Source organism: Erythranthe guttata, chromosome 13 (assembly GCF_056151865.1).
Source record: "Erythranthe guttata isolate IM_541 chromosome 13, IM_541, whole genome shotgun sequence".
Taxonomy (NCBI): domain Eukaryota; kingdom Viridiplantae; phylum Streptophyta; class Magnoliopsida; order Lamiales; family Phrymaceae; genus Erythranthe; species Erythranthe guttata.
The window spans coordinates 5,310,671-5,316,071 of NC_142545.1; the positions used below are offsets into that span (position 1 = coordinate 5,310,671).

Consider the following 5,401-nt stretch of genomic DNA (forward strand, 5'->3'; position numbering starts at 1 on the left):
GTCAAGAACAACCGGTTTCTCACTCGTGATTTCTTCTGATGATGAAAGCGCCAAAATCTTGACCGAGACAGGTATTCTCCCCCGCCTCTCTTCGCAAAGTATCGAAAGCCAGATGTCGCAACGGGATTATGCCTTGTGCATCGAGCGGTGTGCATTCTTTGAAGGACACATTTCGTCTGTTATAAGATGGTGTTGTAACAGAAGAGGGTATGTGCATGTATTTATAGATGCTGAGGGAGTGAAACCTTTATATACTCGATGTTTTGCTCGAGAAACGAATGGAGAATCTTAACAGAAGGACTGTTTAATTTGGACAGTTGAGAGATTAATGTTTAGAAGTGAAGAGATTGCTTATGTGATTTCGAATGATCTTAATGTAAGTACGACTTTGATTGATTATTTCCAGCATGGCAATGATCTAACAAGGCAGATTTTTGCCGTGACTTGAAGCATGTCCCAACTTTTCGAGTGTCTAATTTCCAAAAACGACATAATCTTACAATTTCAAATGGTTTTGTACTTGAAAGAGTGTTAGAACTTTGCGTTTGATTTATTCTCCCTCTCTGTTTTTGTGTTTTGTAATAAAATGTAAAATATGTCTAAAAAAGGTACATATGTGATTGTTTTGTATTATGTGAGCTTTTACATTTCTCCATTTTTTTTCAAATGAAAGGAAAATTTGTGCACACTTCAGTTTCTCAAAAATTTCTCATTTGTTTCATCGAAACATGTTATTGTAATGTCCACATAGGAATGCTCGCAAAATTGGTAAATCGAAAAAGAAAAAAAAAAGTGATTCAAAAAGGACACCATGAATTTTGCGTCATAATGCATAAATACGGGTTGATTATCATAATATTAAATGGTGGGGGGGGGGGGGGGGGGGGGGGGGGAGGGGAGGATCAAACAACAAATAGCATGTCTATAAATTTTACAAATAGAGCACAATCATCAATTTTGTCACACACAAAGAAGCATCCAAATTGTGTGCCACCCGATTCCTCGAAATGTGACTCCACCCATTAATTAATACGCACACAAAAAAATCCAATAATATGAAACAAGAAAATTAATATATTTAATTATGATGCAAGTACAGACTTTAATCATGAAAAATGCTACTAAGATCCTTGATTTTGGTGATAACATGTGTATTTCACAAGATGTAGGATCTCATAAGCCAAAAAAGAGAGAGGATAGAGAAAGAAAGAGTAGGCATGAGAGAGAGAAGAGAGACGGGGGAGATAAACATGAAAGAGATGAGAGGAGGAAGAAATTGATATGTAAATTTGTTTCATCTTTGTACCTAAATAACGTGGAAAAGAGTGACATGCAAGAAAGACTTTACAAGTTTAATTATATATATACTAGTTTTGGAGCACCGCGCAATGCGCTGTGCCGGTGCCCGGTTTATAGATTTGCAAAATGTGTTTTGTTTATGTTGTCGTGAGTTTGAAGGGGTTGATGATATGCTACGTCAAAGTTGCCCCATATCCTGATAATATTAGAAGAATGAATATATGGATCACATTAAAATAACATTGTATATTGTGAGATGGGGTGTTGCTGCTTTAACTTGAAGAAGTTGAATTTTAGAGTGAAGTCTTGTTGTAGTAGTAAGAAACCCCAAGTATAATTTAGAAAAGCTGTATAAGTTATATACTTATATAAATAATCATACTAACTATTTACATTCATACTTAATACTGGCCGTACGCAGTATTTACATATATATACATAAAACCACTACACTGTGCATTGTACCAGTTCATCATCGCAGATATATATACCCACCATGCACATTGGTTTCAAAAGATGCAAAAAGGAATCACTGGGTCTATCAAGGACTTCTAACTCCATTGGGTATGTTCTCCTCCGGGTCTTCTTCCGAATCTGTAGCTGCCGCCCTGTAACCAAAAGTCTGATTGGCTTGGTTGGCAGTTGTACTGGTACCAGACTCTATTAGGTCACGATGGTCGCTTCCCAGCGACCGTGAAGCAAGTACGTATCACAGCAGACCTTGCACGTTGGGTCAGGGCACGCATACTGTGCCTTATCTGTACAAATTGATCAGTAAAGTGGCGTACAATTCGTGCTAGTGCTCGTCGCAACTGAACATTTTGTTGATTTGCCACTTCAAGGGCTCGACTAATACTTTCTATCCCATGTTGTTGTTGATTCAGCATTGTTTGTTGCTCTGCTCTCTCGACCTGTAGCTCTCAAATGTGTATGTTCTGTTTTTGTATTTCCGTTTCTAGCTCGTCCAACCGTGACTCGAGGCTTGTTATAATTTCGTTTTGCTCGGTGATGACCTCTTCTGACTTGTTTCTTAAGATTTGTACTCGATCCCTGTCATCCCGTAATCTGTAGGCGACAAAGTCTGGGAAATGTCCTACCAACGTCTGGTTAGGAGAAAAAAATTGGGTAGGCGGGTCGACCCTTATGGCAAGTGCATCCGTGCGACCGCCAAGTGGAGCACTATTAATGTCATTGGTGACGTGTCCGTTAGGGAATTCGTTTTCAATTTATGCCTCACCGTTTTGTGCCATATGTCCAAATGAACACATGCATTATGTATAAATATATAGCAACAAATGTACGATATTAGTAATGTAGACTCACTACAAGAAAAGTGTCATTTCACAACACCTGAAGCGTGTTGTTAAATGGGAAAGACAACGCACGGTTGAACGATGTTGACGGCCATGTTGTTGAAGATTCACAACATGTAACAACATGCAAATAATGTTTTCACATGAACAAAAGCACTTTGTCGAACATCTACGACAACTATCCAAAGATGTTGTTATCGGTTATTAACAACATCGACGGGCGTGATGTAATACACTTCACCACAAGCCGCGACCGCACATTGTCATATGCAAAGTACAGGACTGAATGTATATTGTGGCAATATGTATAACAACGTATGACGAACGTGGTTATCGTTCTATTACAAAATTCACTTGTGCCTTGTTGAAACTTAAATAACAATGTTCTTTACATCTTGTTATAATTTGATTAGCAAGATGGCGAGCGTGTTGTTTTTAATGTATTAACAACATGTTCTACTTTTTGTGGTTAAATTATTAACAATATAATCTAAATGTTGTTAATTCATTAACAATATGCTATGCGTAGTATGATTATTTCATTAAAAATATATTCACCTGGTTGTCGAGCATATTGTAATATTTACATTTTCAACCAAATTAAACCAATGTAATATTGCAAATGATTGGTATGTCACCAATCATTTAAGCTGTCAAAATAATTTAATTTCCATTCATAAAAAATAAATGTCAAATAAACAAAGTAATTCTCAAAATACAAAAAACCATTCTTAATATTCTAAACAACGTTAAGTCTGTATACTCAAAATATAATACGAAAAGTAAGACTAAACTAATACCCTTTTGTTGCATCGAACTTGTCTAAGCTCACATTCCAACCAAGCCAAAGTTCATCAAATCTTTAATCTCCCCTTCGACATTGGAGATGCTCAAACTCTGTCAATGCAAATGACAAAAATAAAATAAAACAACAATTAAAATGAACTAATGTGTATATGTACCAAAAACAAATTATAGTTAAATAATTCATGAATAATACATTCATTAATCATTTTGATAGAACTTTTTGGGTACGCAATTGTACTCCCTAAAGCATCATTGAGCTTGTGAAATTCATCGGTGGTTCTATACAAAATCAGATCTTCATTAAAAACGGGGTCAACCCACACCTTCCAACAATCTCTTCCAAGATGCATATGATGAACTTTAGTGCGTGGATAAACTGATGCAATGTGTCCTTCAGCCACAACCACCTCATTTTCAAAGTTGTACCAATGTAATAGCTGACACTTCTAATCGATCATAGGTGGATCTTGCGAAGCATGAATTCCTTGTTCTGACTGAAATAACAGAATTACGAGAAACAATATATTGATTGTTGACTAATCTAAACGTTAATGATATGCAATTGTATACAAATCAAATAAAGCTAATACGTACTTGAGGAGTAGCAACATCTGGATTTACATATCCTCAAAATTCTTGTTTAGATTCTGTAATAAAAAAAACAAAGTTAAAATGCTCTAAGGGTCTAGATTTAATATAAGTGCATAAAAAAATTTACCTGTTCATTTCCTTTGAGATATGATTCAAACTTGGCTTCAAACATAGCAACTTTAGTTTCAAGTTCCTTGACTCTTGCGTTACACATGACTGTTGCATCAACTTTAGACGGGGTAACACCAGAACCAAGTCCACGAACTCGTCCTCGAGGTTCAGGTCCTAAAACACGTGCTAGAGCATCATCTCTTATGCAATCCTTTGTTGGTGGATTCTCCGACTCAATGCACTTAGTGATTTTTTCCTGTTAGTACACAAAATTGACAGAAAAAAGAACATAATGAGAACATAGCATAACCAATTTAAAATAAAGGTCTATAAGAGGAATAAAAAATCTACAGAAAAATTCAGATGGTTTAAAAAAAGAAGAGTGAATGTTGACAAGGGCTGGGAAAATCAGACATTGGATTACGTATTGAAAATATACCATATCATATTAATAATAATTCCTAAGTATCCGGTGGAATACAATGAAATTATTAAGGTGTCAAATACATCTCCTTTTAATAATTAATAATTCCAAACATTTGCAGTAGATGAACATGCTATTTCCTAACCCAATATATTATTTTATTAATTTAGTTATTTTATTAATTTAGTACATGCATAACATTATCTTGAGAAATTACACATACAAACATTATTAAGATTACCATTATTTCATCGGCAACTTCATTGATAGGATTACCGTTCTTTTTCTCGTATGTTTTTTTTCCATAATTCCACCCTTGTTATTATTTCATTAGGATTTGGATAGTTTTCTTTCTGCAAAAAAAATAAAATAATTATATAAATATATATATATATATATATATATATATATATATATATATATATATATATATATATATATATATATATATATATAATATATATATAAAGTGACTATCATGTTTCATTTTTAACTTATTACGTTACCAGTTCATTCTCCAAACGAGCATAACCTTTACGACTCATAGTGTGTGTACTTTTGCTTCGTCCTCATTTCCTTAAACATTTCTCTTTTGTTCTGAAAATAACACAAAAATTATGGGATGAAGAAAGAATAATTAAATTAACAATTAAAATTGATGTATAGAGTATATCTAATTAACTAAAAAAAACGTTAACTCACTTTAAATGTTGTAGTAAGTCTTCTTTTCACGAAAGTATCTCAATCCTTGACTGATTTCACATTTGAGGGCTTAATGAGTTGTAATGCATGTACCCTATCGGGCAACTCGTTCGCTTTGATTATCTTTGTTGTGATCTTTCATTTATATTACCTC

At 34.3% G+C, this 5,401-nt stretch overlaps 1 pseudogene; it reads right to left on the reverse strand.

The window, feature by feature from the left end:
- Positions 1-3,440: 3,440 nt before the first annotated feature.
- Positions 3,441-5,130, reverse strand: LOC148765751 (uncharacterized; annotated as a pseudogene).
- Between the last annotated feature and the right edge of the window lie 271 nt (positions 5,131-5,401).